This window comes from Monodon monoceros, unplaced genomic scaffold (assembly GCF_005190385.1).
Source record: "Monodon monoceros isolate NGI ecotype Baffin Bay Population unplaced genomic scaffold, NGI_Narwhal_1 Super_Scaffold_21, whole genome shotgun sequence".
Classification (NCBI taxonomy): Eukaryota; Metazoa; Chordata; class Mammalia; order Artiodactyla; family Monodontidae; genus Monodon; species Monodon monoceros.
In genome coordinates this window covers 129,299,262-129,316,628 of record NW_021703778.1, presented here as the reverse complement: position 1 = coordinate 129,316,628, position 17,367 = coordinate 129,299,262, and the positions used below count along the sequence as shown (strand labels likewise).

The following is a 17,367-nucleotide window of genomic DNA, read 5'->3' as shown; positions in this document are numbered from 1 at the left end:
ACAACACCATAATAGCAGTTTTGTGAAACCCTGTAGCAGAGGACCCAGTTAACGGGGTGGTGCAAATGTGTGTCATTGCAAGCCTCTGAGCTTGTGGTACTATTGATAATTAATATATGCAGGCTCATCTCCTACATTTCCTGCCTCAGACTTGGAAAATGCCCATTCTGAGCACTAGTTTACTTTTATTGTGAAAAGGTATTTAAAGACCACAATGTGAGCATCAAGAGTGCTATTATTGAATTGGTCACTGTTTCTAGGCCTTTTAAGTCAACAGGGCCAGAAAATGCATACATTTCAATAAGTTAAATTACTGCATGAGTGCATACAGAGGCGTCTACTCAAATTTAGTACTATAGGGTTTTGGGGGCTTCCCTGGTGGCGCAGTGGTTGAGAGTCCGCCTGCCGATGCACGGGACACGGGCTCGTGCCCTGGTCCAGGAAGATCCCACATGCCGCAGAGCGGCTGGGCCCGTGAGCCATGGCCGCTGAGCCTGCGCGTCCGTAGCCTGTGCTCCGCAACGGGAGAGGCCACAACAGTGAGAGAGGCCCGCGTAACGCAAAAAAAAAAAAAAAGGGGGGGATTTCCCTGGCAGTCCAGTGGTTAAGCCTTCGCCTTCTAATGCAGGGGGTGCGGGTCTGACCCCTAGTCGGGGAGCTGAGATCCCACATGCCTTGTAGCCAAAAAACGAAAACATAAAACAGAAGCAATATTGTAACAAATTCAATAAAGCCTTTAAAAAATGCTCCACATCATAAGTATTAAAAAAAAAAACTACATCTTCTTTAAATAATGCTAAAAGTTTGTTTTCAACAAAACCAATATATTCACTCATTTCAATTAGCCCACAATACACACATTACACAGTACTGAAATACAATGTATACATTGCCACCAAAATTATAATAGTTCAAGACTTGTTTTCCTTCTTTGCCATCCTTCCTGCACTCTCTTCCCAGGGTCTATTTCAGGGGGAATATCATCAGTGAGTCAAGTCACTGTCTTTTAAAGTCACTTGGCGTAGTTTTACTCTGGTATCCACCAAGTGAATACATGTAAAATTCATTTACTTTGTTTTACTTTTAATTTTTAGAGATCTAAAAAAATTTTTTAATAATTATGTAAAACATTTACATGGCTCCAAAGTCAGGTCTAAAGAAAAAGGAAAATTCAGAACATAGTGTAGTGCTTTCTACACTGTGTTCCTCTCCCCCATAACAAACTGTTATTTTTTTTAGATTTCATTCAATACTCTTCTAAACATGAGCATGTGCTCTTGCTCTCTCGCTCTATATATATATACACACACACACACACACATATACACGCACAGAAACACACACACATCCTTATCTCCCTCTTTCTCAGTACATGATTTCACATTAGAAACACTTTCCACCTTGCATTTTTCTTTTAACTGTCCCAGAATAAACCTAGCTTGCAACTAGAGGAAGAGTGGGCCAGACAGAAATGGTTAAAAAATAAATAAATAATTTGGAGGTGGGGGTGGGAATGATAACTTAGAAAAGCGTAAAAAAAAAAAAAAACTCCACTTAAAATGAACTTAATAAACCAATAATCCAAAACATAGGAAGAAATCTAATGATGAGGAAGAAAAAAAAACCAATAAAAACATGAATTCACACCAGATGGTATTAGTTTTATGAAACAGTCTGACAAAAAAAATTTTTTAATTAATTTATTTATTTTTTTGCGGTACACAGGCCTCTCACTGTTGTGGCCTCTCCCGTTGCGGACCACAGGCTCCAGACACGCAGGCTCAGCGGCCATGGCTCATGGGCCTAGCCGCTCCGCAGCATGTGGGATCTTTCCGGACCGGGGTACGAACCCATGTCCCCTGCATCGGCAGGCGGACTCTCAACCACTGTGCCACCAGGGAAGCCCTATTTTATTTTATTTTTGGCTGCATTGTGTCTTCGTTGCTGCACATGGGCTTTTCTCTGGTTGCGAGAGTGGGGCCACTCCTTGTTGCAGTGCACGGGCTTCTCATTGCAGTGGCTTCTCTTGTTGTGGAGCACAGGCTCTAGGCACGTGGGCTTCAGTAGTTGTGGCGCGTGGGCTCAGTAGTTGTGGCTCACAGGCTCTAGAGCACAGGCTCAGCAGCTGTGGCACACGGGATTAGTTGCTCCGCAGCATGTGGGATCTTCCCAGACCAGGGATCGAACCCATGTCCCCTGCATTGGCAGATGGATTCTTAACGACTGTGCCACCAGGGAAGCCCTGACAAAAATTTTTAAATTTGAACATGTTGAAGATGTCCGAGAGATAAAGGAATCTTTTCATAAAATAGCACAACGGTTATAAAACAAAAACAGAGAACTGAAACAGGCAGGTATATATGAAAAAGCAATTTCAAATCTAAGAAATGAAAATTGTATGGGCTTCCCTGGTGGCGCAGTGGTTGAGAGTCCGCCTGCCGATGCAGGGGACGTGGGTTCGTGCCCCGGTCCGGGAGGATCCCACATGCTGCAGAGCGGCTGGGCCCGTGAGCCATGGCCGCTGAGCCTGCGCTCCGCAACGGGAGAGGCCCGCCACCGAGAAGAAAAAATGAAAAAAAAAAAAAAAAAAAAAAAAGAAATGAAAATTGTAAATACTAGCATGTAGACTCAATAGGCAGAATAAACTCTAGGCTGGACCATAGCAGAGGAAAAAAGTAAATTGCTACACTGTACCAAATTCACCTGGTATAAGGCATAGAAAAATTTTTTTTAAAAAACTGAAAGAGCAATTAAAATACACAGAGAATAAAAAACTCCAACACAGGTCTACCAAAAGAGAAGAAAAGTAAAAATAAAAGAAGCAATATTTAAATAGCTGAGAATTTTCCAAAACTGAAGAAAGATCTGATTCCTCAGATTATATGTATACTCTGAGTATTAGTTGGATATAGAGAAACAGGTCCACAGTCACAGTGCACTACGGTAAAACTGCAAAATACCAAGCACAAAGAGCTGCAACTTTAAGAAAATAACTAACCAGACTACTTCACAACAAATGTCCATAACAACTTAAGAAAACCACATGCAAACACTGACTTGACTTCCCTGATTATTTACAAATCTATAATGTCATATGGGCATTGGGGGAGAGTGAAGACTTCCAAGTTTACTAGATAACTATCCATACCTTAACATTCTTAACATAATTACTTACCTATGACTCTAAAAGCAAGGTGTGGACAATACATAATACTAATAACTCAAAAGATTTATTTCAAAGTATCTACTAAATTCACACATTTTAGTCCTTAAAAAAAAAACTGAAATGCTAAGTAGTGGAACTTTGGAGAAAAGAAAACAGCAGCATAGAAGGGAAGAAACAAAAATCAATTCCTGGGAAAACAGTTGTGAAAGGCAACATTGAACTTTATACCACAACATGCAAGAAAGAATACCTTTATAACCTTGAGGTAGGAAAGGATTTCTTAAACAAGACACGAAGTACAAACCATAAAAGGGAAACCCTGAGAAATTCAACTAAATTTAAATGTTTAACTTTTATTAACAAAGAAACCATACAAAAGTGAAAACGACAAGCCACAAAATGGGAAGACATTTGTGATACATGATCCGCAGAGAATTAGTATTCAGAACATATAAAGAACTCCTATCAAAAAGAAAAACAAACCCAACAGTCATTTCTGAGAAAAGGAAACAAAAATGGCCAGGAAACATTTGAAAAGACATCTCCCCTCAGTAAGCAAAAATGCACAAACTACGAGATATCAATTCAACCCAACAAGCTGTCTAACTTTAGTATTTACCAACATCAAGTACAGTAGACCTTTGAACAACATGGGAGTGAAATGTGAGGGTCTTATATACAGATTTTTTTCAATAGTAAATACTACAGTACTATACAACGTGCAGTTAGTTTAATCTGTGGATGCCAAACCATGGATTGAGAGGAACAGGGTAGATATGGCGGGCCAACTATAAATTATAGGCAGAATTTCAACTGCACAGAGGTCAACATCCCGAACCCCACCGAGTTTTTCAAGGGTCAACTGTATAGACCAGAATGTGGAGCCATCACATGTATACACTAGTGAGGAGAATAAACTGGTACAATTATATTGGAAAACAACACAGCGCTACCCACAGTAAGGCTGAAAATGTACCTCTCCTAAAATTCAGCAATTCCACTCCTATCTAGGTATAAGGTCCGACACAATTTACTCAAACTGCAAATCTCAACATTAGTGGGTAGCAAAAATCAACTCAGTGGGTCTTGATTAGCTTTCCTATTCTTAATGAAACAAACAAGTATCAAATGAGGTTTTTTTCCCAAGAAACTTTGTTACATATGTATACATCTGATAATGTATTGAGTCTCATAACGTAAAATTTATTTCTTATTGCAAGTAGTAACAAAAAAGTTTTTTAAAACACGATACTAGAGACAGTAGGGATGCAAGTGCACCAAGAGACCTATACAAGGTATTCATAGCAGAACTGTTTATAATAGCAAAAGAAAACTGGAAACTACCCAAGTGCCCATCAACAGATAATAAACAAGGTGGCAAATATACATACAATGAAATTCCAGGTAGAAGTGAAAGTGAATGAATTAGAGCTATATACAAGATGGTGGAAGAATATTTGGACAATAAAGTTGAGGAGAAAAAGGAAGTTGCAAATAAACTCATACAGAAGGATCCCGTTTACAGTGTTCAAAAACAAAACAGAAAAAAAAAAAGATACCAAAAGGGATTATACACCACAGTAACTGAAACTATACCCGGAAATGAAAATACCAAATCATATGAGAAGCTTGAGAAATTCACTTCACAGAAATCATGTTCAGCCAACCTGAGATATCCAGGTTAGGAAAACTATGTAAAATAATTATGGAACACATTTCAAATGAACATGACTTCCCAATAAACTAATCAAGTACAGGCCAAAAGCACACAAATGAATTCAACCTGTGCATGGATATTAAAAATTTAAAGGACTTCCCTGGTGGCACAGTGGTTAAGAATCTGCCTGCCAACTCAGGGGACATGGGTTCAAGTCCTGGTCCGGGAAGATCCCACATGCCACGGAGCAACTAAGCCCACGAGCCACAACTACTGAGCCCGTGTGCCACAACTAATGAAGCCCCCACGCCTAGAGCCCGTGCTCCGCAACAAAAGAAGCCACTGCAATAAGAAGCCCAAGCACCGCACGAAGAGTAGCCCCCGCTTGCCGCAACTAGAGAAAGCCCGCGCACAGCAACAAAGACCCAATGCAGCCAAAAATAAATAAATAAAAATAAATTTATTTTTTAAAAAATTTAAGGAAACACTTTAAATGTTCAACAACATAGCATTCAGAACACTGGAGAGCTTTCAAAGTACAGCCTAGCTTGTTCAAATTTACTTCAAAGGTAACCAGATGTAAACATATGCAATCACTAAATAATTTATGTATATATTTGACTCAGAACACTTACATTGCTGATCAAAAAGATTAACTAGTACTAAGAAGTACTTTGGCTGAAATTCGTGCATTAAATTTTGTTTGCCATCCCACTCCCAAGAGTAAACCTGAAACCCTTATTCTTGAAGTCTCACTTTCCATGGCATTGCACGTAAATCAACTAGCCATGCTAATGGAGAAGGCAGATGGCACAAATGACAAGTAAAGCAACTGGCAAAATTAGCAGTAATCCAAGTCAAGAAGATTCAAATTCTAGCCTCAAGTTTGTTTGTTCGAATACATGCAAATTTTAACATTATTAGTTTGACTTTCTCATGATCTGTTTAATCAGTGGTGTCTGAAAGGAATGATACGACTTTCCTAAGTCATTATTTAAGCCTTAAAGGAACGTACTACATGCCTTTTTGTATTTGGACAATGCTTTTTTTAATCATTATTTCTTACTCCAGATCTGTCATTTAAATATGGCTAGATATGGAGAGTTCCTTAAAATACGTGATATATCTAGCTCCTCACTTATGTAATTGCCATGTAGGTAATTTATAGTTAAATTATGAAGTACTTTTTCAAAAAAATGAAAACTGTGACCTGAAATAATTATATAATATTTCCTATTAAAGTATCCATATTTGAAAAAAAAAATGACAAGTAAAGCAGAAGGCTCAATGAGTCCCAATCATTTTCAAACATCAGGCAATTGATTCATTCATTAAACTGAGCACTACCTAAGTGCGAGAAATATAGTTCACAGTGGTGAGCAAGAAAGTTCCCGCCTCATAGTGCTTATATTCTTAGAGGTGAAACAGATATCAAGCATATAAATAAACAAGCATATATTATAATGTTAGGTAATAACTGATCATGAAGTGAAGAAAAATAAGGCTGAGACAAAGAATAAAGAGAACATTCATTCTGGTAATCAGGGTTGGCCTTTCTGAAATAACCACTGAGCAATGCCTACAAGATCACACGGCAGTAAAACTCATAACGCAGATACACAGGAATTAAGACTGAAAAATTTTCTTGTAAATTAAAAAGATCATAGTCTACCTATTGCTTTCTCTATAAAACACTTTATAGCATTTGGTTTTAAATGGCTTTTACTATTTTCTCTCCTTGGAAAACTTTAAGTTCTCAAATTTAAGTCACTAGCTTTAAGAGTTAATCCTCTAACTCCAGGGGAAAGAAATCTTTATAACCTTAATGTAGCTTTCTAACACCTAACATCAGACAATTGCACATGGACAAGTGCCTTACTCTTTTTTTCAGAAAGCATTCTACGAAACAACTCAATGTATGAGAATGGGCTCTAGAGTCAGAATATCTAGTTCAAATTCAGGTTCCTCCTTTTATTTGCTCTGTGTCTTTGGACAAATTATTTAACTTGCCTCCCTCGTTTCCACCAAATACTATCTATCTCATAAGGTTGCAGAGAGGATAAATATGATACTACACATAAAGTATTTACAAAGCCTTACAACAAATAAGCACTCTAATGTTAGCTATCACTTATGTAGCAACTACTAAGATAATATAAGCAAGGCAAATGAGTTTCCTGCAAGTAAATCCACACATACAGTAAGTGGTATTAACTAGCAAAGCCAAATTCAAACCCAAGTTCTTCAGACTCCCTAGCACCCACACTCTTTCCACTTACACCACACATTATACAATAACTGAGCAATAAGAAATTTGCACAAACCTTAGAATTAATAAGGTCTAAGACCTGCAGATCTCCTAACTACTGACTTCCAGACCAGACTGTTCCCTTAGCAGCTTAAATGACTCATGTGTAAGAGTAAATAATGATCATCCCACATTTTCCAGTAAGAATGTAGCATAACATCAGGTCTCCTGACAGACAATGTAATTACTAAAAGTCATATAAGTTCTGATAACTAATTGCAGATGTCACTCAGAACCAAAAATAAAGAAATGTGGATAAATGACATTCTCCTCTAGTAATGGCAGGCAGCTAGGATCCTATGGCCCCCATGAAAACTATTCAATATGGAAGCTATCTTAAAGGACCTCTCACTGGATTAAACGACATTTCTCCCCTTGGTTAAAAATACATGGGCTAGTGTCTACAGAAAGCTAAATGCTTCTGGCTAGCAACCTACTCACCTACACATTTGCTTATTTCTATAAATCGATTAAATGACAGAATAAAGACAAAGCTGTTATTTCTACGAAAACTAAGTTAAATCCTTTGGAAGGCCTTGATAAGGATTGGAAAAATCTAGAATGATTTTGAATTCGAATGTTTCATTACACTAAAAAAAAGCAATACTAGAAATTACGCTTTTAAGGAATGATGTATAGAAAAAAGATCAGGAGACCCCCTACTCAAAGACAAGAGATTGATCCAAATAAAAAAGAGAGGCAAGGGCTTCCCTGGTGGTGCAGTGGTTGAGAGTCCGCCTGCCGATGCAGGGGACACGGGTTCGTGCCCCAGTCCGGGAAGATTCCACATGCCGCAGAGCGGCTGGGCCCCGTGAGCCATGGCCGCTGAGCCTGCGCGTCTGGAGCCTGTGCTCTGCAACAGGAGAGGCCACAACCGTGAGAGGCCCGGCAAAAAAAAAAAAAAAAAAAAAAAAAAAAAAAAGAGAGAGGCAAATAAAAGTAAGTAAATGCTTAAAATTAAAACGAAGTGCACAGATACCTCGAGTTCTTGCTTTAACCAACTTTTTATATTACCTAACTAATAGTCCTAATCGCGTGAGACAGGTAAGACGGTCTCCGCCACATTTAAACATCACTCCCTCCACCAAGGGGTTCCCAAAGGTTCCCTGCCACTTTTCTTCTGCTCTCTGACTGTTCCTAGGAAAGGAGCAAACTGAAAACTACATGCGTCCAAAAATGAGGTATGCATCACAATAAAAAAAAAAAAAACTGTAGGATAAAGATTTTAATTCACTTGTAATGAACACATCTTTAATAAATCTTTATTGAGCACCTGTTATGTGCCAAGCACTGCCCTAAACCCTTAGAATCCATCAATAAACAAAAGGAGACAAAAAGCCCTGTCCTCATAGGTTACGTTATAGCGTACATCTGGGGGCAGAGAGAAGAGATAATAAACAGGATCAACAAGGAAATTATATAGTTTGTTGAAAGGTGACAATTGTTATGTAAAACAGAACAGGGTACAGAGATCATAAGTAGGGAAGTGCAGCTTTAAATAGACGGCAGATCGTTTTGAAAAACATTTCAAGAGCAAGGACTTGAAGGAGACAAGGCAATCAGTCATGTAGATACCTTACAGAAAGAATGACTAAGAAGGGGTAACAGCCAGTGTAAAGGCTCTAAGACAGCTGAAATAAGCAAGAGGTAGAGTAGTAGCTAACTTAGGAGAGGTAAGGGAGGATGGGGAGAGTAGGAGTATCCAGATTCTGTAAGACCTTGTAGACCATAAGTACTTTGGATTTTACTCTGCATATGGGAAGTCACTGCAGGGTTCTGAGGAAAGAAGTGGTATGATCTGGTTGCTCTGTTGAAAAAGACTGTAGAGAGCTAGGATAGAAGCAGAGAAACCCATTAGAGGTTAACTGCAGAAATCTAGGCAAGAGAGAGAAGATTGGTTTGGACTAGCCTAATGAGCAATGGAGGTGGTAAGAAGTGATTTGATTCTGGATATATTTTCAAGGTAAGATTGAGCCAAGAATGCCAAGTATGAGTGAGATAAGTCAGGGATGACTCCATTTTTCTTTTCACCTGAATACTGGATAGAGCTGCCATCTAATAAGATGGATCAGCCTGCCCCTACAGCAGGTTTAAAGAGGAACATGGAATTTTAGTTTGAGTTTACTACTTTACATCCAAACAGAAATTCAGAACAGGTCGTACAGAATACAGGAGGTAAATCTGGGCTGTAGATATAAAAATGGAAGCCATCAGCATATAGGTATTTAAAGCCATGACACTGGATGAAATCACCAGAGGAGTATAAAAAGAAAAGTGAACCAAGGATTGAGCACTTCAAGAATGAGAACGAATCATAAACACAGAATGAGCAGAGCAATTAGTGAGAAGAGAAACCCAAAAAGCAATGTCCTGGAAGGAGGGGAGTATAAACAATTCATTTAAGTTCCACTTAGTGTACAAATCACTTTGCTGAAACTAGACTTGAGGTTAGAAGTTCTTAATCAGCCTGTAGTAGTTAAGGTGATAGGTGAAATACTAAAGCACAACTTTTTTAAAAGGAGGTCACTTCTTACACATTTCCTAGGAATATTAGATTTCCTACTGGAGTCATTACTAAAACTATTCTTAGTACTAAAAGTATACTATTTTGCCTATTTTATCTTTTTAAGATAAAACCAATTAAAAACGTATACCATTTTAAAAATTAATTTTAAAAGCCTAAATAACACTGCAATCAAACTCAAAGACCAAAAAAACCATTTAAACACCAATTAAACACCCTGGCATGCAAACAGTTATAAACTGTCATTACTTTTCTCTTTCTAGAGCTCACATACAGAAGGTTAAGTTAAATCAAACTCCTTAGTTATGGTACTAAAGGCTTTTCCTCTTTCTGTTTAATTTTCTGTTTACAGAAAAAAATAGCTTACATTCTTATCTAAACCAATGTTTAACCTGTGCTTTGTACATAAACTACACTTTTATGATCAGAACACCCAAAGTCATGTTCACAAAAACTGAAAGAGGAAGCAATGAAACTCAACTTTATTTATGCATAAAAGTGATCATTTCTAAAGAAACAATTACTTGCTTCTAGCCTCTAAGTATCCTCTGGATTTACCTTCAAAATAACTAAAAACATAAACAGTACACAGAAAAAGCAGCTTATAAGATGTTATCCTCAAACGTTCGAATGTTCTTGAAAAGCACAGTCTCTCTTCATTTCCTTTTTACACATTAGGTCAGATTCCTAAGAAACCCATACCATTATGTTTATTAACAACTTAAATTTTTTACAAAGTATTGTGAGATCTTTTAGATTAAAACTTTCTTTGCTATAAAAAATTATAAGTATGCAATTAAAAATATACCTTCCATACATTTCAAGTAAAATTCAAGATAAGTTCCCAACAGTATCAATCTTAACACAAGTCCTTTAAAGTTAAGCCTCAAAAAAGCCTTCACTTCTCAGGCCCTTTATAAAAGTCATACTGGGGCTTCCCTGGTGGCGCAGTGGTTGAGAGTCCGCCTGCCGATGCAGGGGACACGGATTCGTGCCCCGGTCTGGGAAGATCCCACATGCCGCGGAGCGGCTAGGCCCGTGAGCCATGGCCGCTGAGCCTGCGCGTCCGGAGCCTGTGCTCTGCAACGGGAGAGGCCCAAACAGTGAGAGGCCCGTGTACCACAAAAAAAATAATAATAATAATAAAATATAAAAGTCATACTGGCTGTCCTTTAACATCTAATTATTAAAATGTTCTCCCTACTAAAAGCAGGTTAAAGCCTACAAACTGGAAGGAGGCTTGGAGTGAGAGACAGATGAAAACACTTGCATCAAACACAAGAGACTATGATATTAAAGGAGGATACAGAAAATACTAAACTGGAAACAAATTCATAAATTAATGGCTCTTCATGTTGACCCTGAGCCATCAAGAAAGGGTTATATGATACTCAATACCCTTTATAATTTTAAAGTGTTTAATATTTTTAAGAAAAAATTTCATCAGGCTTTGTTATATTTTAAGTTTCAGTATGAATCTCACAAAGGTAAATAGAACACTTCACTCTCCAAGTGCACCTGACAGAGCTGGTTACACTGCTAAGGCTGCAAAATTAGAAGAGATTTCTAACTCAATGTTGGGGGGAGGGTAGGAGGGATGAATTAATGAATTTTCCTTAGAATCTACAAACAATAAACCCAGTTATTTCTTGTTAGATCCCTAAACAAGATAATGTGGGGAGTCGGGGGCGGGGGCTTGTTTATCAGAGAACACATTAAATATGAAAGTATTTATAGCAAGGTATGTCTACCCAAAACACAGAGCAATTCAAGAGTACTCCAGTGTTATTCTTGGGACAATAATAACAGTCTCATCAGCAACTACTTTAGCCAGACTGGAGACAGTGATGCCATTCACCTGCTAGGTGAGGTAAGGAGAAGTGCAACCTAATTAACCAAGAATTCAAACTTTAAGACAATTCCTACACAATTAAGAATGCTTAGTTCACCCCAAGGTGTTTACCTTTAGCAGGCTACGGGTGTCTAAATTTCTCAAGGGTTTCCACAAAGCGTCTCAAAAAAAGCACAACTTTGAACAGTTAACTTCAACTGCAGCTTTTTAAGCAGTGCTTATTCAGATACCTGCTAAGAAATCCTTTTCTGGAATAGGCGCAACCATGAATTTAGATTCCTGCTTCCTCCCACAAGGAAGAGCTAAGATTAAACAGCCCGCTCTTGAACCTAATCAGGGTGCAGCTGGCCGAGGTTAGGATGCCGCTCCCCGCGTCTGGGGATGCCGGTCTCCGGTACACATGCTGCCTCACGACCGACGCGCGGTGCTGCACATGCCACACCAGTTGTCGGATTACCGTACAACTTTTCTAGGCTGCCGGCTGGGTTTTCTGCCGAGGTCCCCAACGCCAAAAATCTCGTTGTTGGAAACTGAAGGGGGGAGGGGGAATCAGTAAGGAAGACACACCCCTCAGGGAGAGGAAGGATAACTTCCCCCGTCTCGAGGGCGGTCCACAGATTTTTCCAAACTCTGCCCTCAAGCTGCTTTCCCATGGCCAACCGCCCCTCTCTAGGACCCGGGGGCGAGCACAGGGCGGCGGAAGGGGGCACTGGAAGGGCCGAAAGCCGCTTCACCAAGTACCCCGAGAGCGGCGAGAGCTAGAAATTCCAGCATGGCGTAAGCGTGGCCCAGCTCCCGCCCAGGGAGGCCTCCGGGGACGCGCTCCCTCAGTCCCCCGGCCGAGGATACGGTAATCCGCCTTCCCTCCCGGGGGCCCTCACGCCCAACTAAAAATAGGTGTCTCGGTCACCCCAAGGCCCTCTCCGGCCGACCTCACCCTCGGGAGACGTCCTCGGACGAGACGCCGCAGCGGAACCGGGGTCGGGCCCGCGGCGGCCCGGCGAGGCGGCGAGGCCGCTCGGAGCCCGCCAGCCTCGGTGGCCCGGCCCAAGCAGGAGCCCTGCGGCGGCGACCCGGCGCCCGAGGCCTACCCGGCGGGGCCGGCGGCAGGCGGTGTCCCGGCCCCACGGCCGCACCGCCCCCCCGCGCCCCACGCGGCCCTCCCGTCTGCCTGGGACCCCGCGGCCGGCGCAACCCTCCCCTCTCCGCGGTCCCCGCGGCCGGAGCCTGGGCCCGGCGCGGCCCGCTCTCCCTTACCCTGCGCGGCCGGGGAAGGATACCAGAAAGACGCGGCGGCGCCGGCAGTACAGCCCGAGCCGCCAGCTCCAAGCGGCCGCCGCCGCCGCAGTACCTCAGGCGCCGTCGCGCCGCCCGGCAGGAAACGGGCGGTTTCGGGGCGGGGCGGCCCCGGCACGTCCCGGCGTCTGGGCCGGCAGTGCCCGGAGACCGGCCCCTTAAAGGAACAGGCGCCGCCGCTTCGGCCCCCGCGCGCTCTCCCGCGCGCTCGGGTAAGTCCCAGCGTTCGGCGGTCTCGGGATTCTGGGGCTTTCCTCCCGATATGACGTCCCGCAGCTAGGTGGAAGGTGGGAGCTCTGGGGCTCGAGGCGCAGCGGAGTTCCCTTCGTCCGGGGGCCCTGCTCTCTCTCTCTCTCTGTCCTTCCCCCAAAGCTGGTTTCGTCTTGCATGGCCCTCCAACCTGGCCCCTCAGACTGGATTTTTTTTTTTTTCTCTTCTTTATGATTTTCTTTCTTTGAATTTTTGAATTTTATTTTATTTTTTTATACAGCAGGTTCTTATTAGTTATCCATTTTATACATATTAGTGTATATATGGATTTTTTTATCACTAGAAAACGAAATCATCCGTTCCTCTGTCTCCAGAGTTTCTCTCTGAATTCTCCTTTGGGCATCCCTGGAGCCAAAGAGAGAGAGAAATTTTAAACGGACCCAAATAAATTGTGTGCAAATATTGTGAAGCTGTTGTGTCTGCCAGCCGATGGCCATTCATTAAGCCCGAGTAAATAACTGTAAGCTGCAGAGGGAAGGAAAAGTTGGCCAGAATCCCTGCTTATTAGTTTGCTCTTTGCTAAAAGAATGATAGCTATCTTCCTGGTCCACTGGCAAACGAGATGTGTTTATTACTTACTGCTTATCAATCTCTCGCAGAATGCTAGGCATTGTCCAGAACATATACAAAACACCTACAGGCTCTCCTCAAATGTTATGAGAGCTCAAAATAATTCAAAACCTTTTAGAAGGTAGATAGAGACACATAAAATTAGGACTCATCACTAACACCTCCCGCTACATACTGACAAAGGGGAACAAGACCAATTTTTAAGTAATGAACGTCAGAACAGTTCCTGCACCACCAGGGTCACCTTTATGTGGGCTGGCTAAAAAAGTACTGTACATCTGAATTCTAATTATTTTTTGTTAGAGCTTTCTAGAGCACCTCCAAAGTACACATGAAAACTGAACAGTATGTGGTAGCCTGAGATGTTGAGAATTCTGCCAGTCTTCAGCCACTGTGTTCTCCAGTGATGCATTCTGTCTTATTTTAACTCCAGAAGCGCCACCCTCTTTTTTCTTTCTCAGTAGGGTTACTCAGCACCTCAGCGGTTCCAGTGCCCTCAAAGCAATCTATCTCTAAACCTCTGGCTGTCTCCTGAGCCTGTGATAAAGGATCCAGCTTCACTGAAGAGGGTAGCCATTAGTCTCTTAATACAAAGAGGGGAAATGTATCATTCCTATAGAGGAGTTTAAGGACTCTTGATTAGCCTACAAACAACCATCTAATTTCCTCTGGTTGGTACTAAAGCAGATTTTAGGTTAGAATTTTAAAATTCTATCATTTTTATGATTTCAGTAAAACCTCAATGTCATTTTAGAAACAGTAATTTTTAGGTACATTTGTACATAAGACAAGAAGTGGATGGAACTTAGGGACATGTTTACCCTAAATATACCACTTCTTATGGTCAGGGATCACTTATTTTTGTGTTCCATAGTTTGAAACAAAAAAAGCGTAAATGTGTCAGCTATTTCAACTTCTCTGAGTGATTGAACTTTGACTTTGAAACGGAAGTGCCTGGATACTTCATTCTTCAGTATAAGCTTCATATTTATTCACGTAAAAACAAAGCCTTACTAGAACTGTTATGCATGATAAGCCCTATTAGGAATTAAGACCTGCCCTCTAAGTTTTGAAGTATAGTATAATATAATATCATTAACTATAATTAACAGATATAAATAACCTAAGATATAATTAACCTTGGTTGCTGCTTACTCACTACTCTCAATGTTACTGAAGAAGCAACTAACTTGCTAACAACGATTAGCACTCCCAACATCTGAAGTACCTCTAGTGGTTAACAACTAAGAAATTAAATTTTATTGAAAATGATAAAGTGTAACACTATTACCTGAAGAGTACTCCCTTCTTGCTCACTCTCTCTTTCTCAAGTGCAATTTACTGGCGATTGCCTTCTGACTTTTAGCGTGTAATAACTCTTTTATCTAATTTTGGAAAAGTTTTAAAGACACACAGTACCAATCTCTCTAGCAGATAGAGAGAAAGCAGGCTATTCCTGTTTTTTCCAGGGAAGATTTCCCAGAAGTGGTGAGTTCTGTAGAGATTTGAGTAATATATGAGTAACATATTACACCTCCTACTCCACCATTTCAGGGATGGCAGAGATGAAAGTATAATAGAAGCATTTCACAGAACTGAAAGAAAAAGGAAGATTCCAGGTCCACCTTTTCCACCCAAATAATGGAGTGGGGAAGTTTATACAAACATCTGCAACTGGAGATCTAGATGTAATCTGCTATTCTAACAAAGTATCTGGCACATAACTGTGCTTATGAGAGGTCTTCATTGTTCCCGTTGACACGTAATCTCTTCAAGCATATGGCATTCAAATGCTTTCATAACAGACTAAAGGTGACCATAAATCATTTGCCACTCTTTACATGGACAGGTGGGATCTGTGCCCCTCCCTTTGATTCTGGGAGGGCTCTGTGACTGACGTGACTAATAGGATATGCCAGAAGTAACACTGTGCCAATTTCTGGGCCCAGACTGTAAGAGACAGGCAATTTCACTTCCTGTCTCTTGGAACCATTGATCTTAGAGCCCTAAGCTGCCATGTGAGAAGTCCAACTACCTTGCTGGAGAGACCATGTGGAGAGGCCTTGAGACTACATGGGGAGGAAGAGAGAACCAGCTGGGCCCAGCCTTCCAACTGTCCCCACCAAGGTGCCAGACATATGAATGAAGACTTCTGGAGCCCCAGACCATCCATGCCACAAGCTAAGTACCACTAAGTGATCCCAGTCAGTACTACACGGAGCAGAAGAACCACTCAGCCAAGCCCTACTTGAATTTCTGACTCCATATAATTTTTATGATTTTTGGATGGTTTGTTATGCAGTAATAGATAAGCAGCACATCTTTCTTCCACTTCTAAATAGCTGCAAGAAATTTTAGTCTTATTTAAGCAGAAGGGAGTTTCCACTTTGCCCATACAATCCCAAGACATCACTGGGGACTTTCAAGGGAAATTTGGGCAGGAATAAGTAGGGAGGTAAAACTACTTTGTAGCATAATTTAACATTATTGAAGGCACCTTCATGTCTTCTATCTTCAAAGGCTGCCAGTGATTGGAAACTGGTGGATTAAATGAGGAAAGAGGAGCCAGTATTTCTTCCGCATATGCACGGTGCAGGTGTTTAACGTAATTAGCACACATGATTGTCCAAACAACCCCATAGGACTAGGCTTACACTGAATAATTAACTACCTCAAGAACACAGAGCTCAAAAACTAGCACCTGGGGCTTCCCTGGTGGCGCCAGTGGTTGAGAGTCCGCCTGCCGATGCAGGGGACACGGGTTTGTGCCCCGGTCCGGGAAGATCCCACATGCCACGGAGCGGCTAGGCCCGTGAGCCATGGCCACTGAGCCTGCACGTCCAGAGCCTGTGCTCCGCAACGGGAGAGGCCACAACAGTGAGAGGCCCACATACCGCAAAAAAAAAAAAAAACCAGCACCTGAACCCAGATCTATTTGATTCCAATTCCCATGCATGTGCCACTGTGACATGTTGACTCCCAAAGTATAAACTTTTAGGTACACAAACAAAATGTGAGTTTTCATTTATGTATAGGATGCTCTTACTTATGATATCTTTTTTGTCATTAGCATAAACAATGAGCAGATAGATAACACTAAATTAAATCAACAATATTAAATTGGCTGCCAGCCAGCATCATGTAAACTCTTCTTACCAAAATAATACAGTATTGAAATATGTACATTTTGTCCAAATACACCTAGCAATTGGAAGAAACAATCTTTAAACTCTCTGATTCTTTTTTTTTTTTTTTTTTTGGCCTCGCCTTGTGTCATGCGGGATCTTAGTTCCCCCAACCAGGGATCGAACCAGGGATCTTCACAGCATGCTTGAATAATGGATACTACGCTTTTACTAATAAGAGACCTAAATAATGTGGAGGGTAAAAGAAGATTAACTTGTAGTCCTCATGTGAGAAGTTTTATTTGTTTAGTAAGTTAGGTCGGTTGATTAGTATTAGCTATTCAATGAGGCCTAAATTAAAAATGTGGTCAACATACTGCTGCTGCTTAGTGTCCCATAAAGAAAAGAAAAAACAATGACTCTTTCACCACTGCTGCCTATACAAGCTTCACCCTAACCAGGCAAGTTGCAGGGATGAATCTTGGCCTGAGGAATCAGGCAAGAGAACATGGATATTTCAGTATAACTGTCACCACTCCCGCCCAAATAATTTTTAAGAGTATGACCTGGTGAGCGCAGATCAGTAGCAACAAATCGAA

The 17,367-nt window shown here is 41.2% G+C and overlaps 1 protein-coding gene across 5 annotated transcripts in view; it reads right to left on the bottom strand.

Moving 5' to 3' along the window:
* The window catches only part of KTN1 (kinectin 1), a 118,378-nt gene extending 105,478 nt beyond the window's left edge, over positions 1-12,900 (bottom strand). For 3 of the 5 annotated variants that reach the window (XM_029237040.1, XM_029237038.1, XM_029237037.1), the window contains exon 1: positions 12,765-12,873. The gene's annotated coding sequence lies outside the window, so the exon portion shown is untranslated. Of the gene's footprint in view, positions 1-12,764 lie in introns of all 5 variants that reach the window. The other 2 variants (XM_029237042.1, XM_029237036.1) reach the window with 1 other exon arrangement.
* Positions 12,901-17,367: the final 4,467 nt, after the last annotated feature.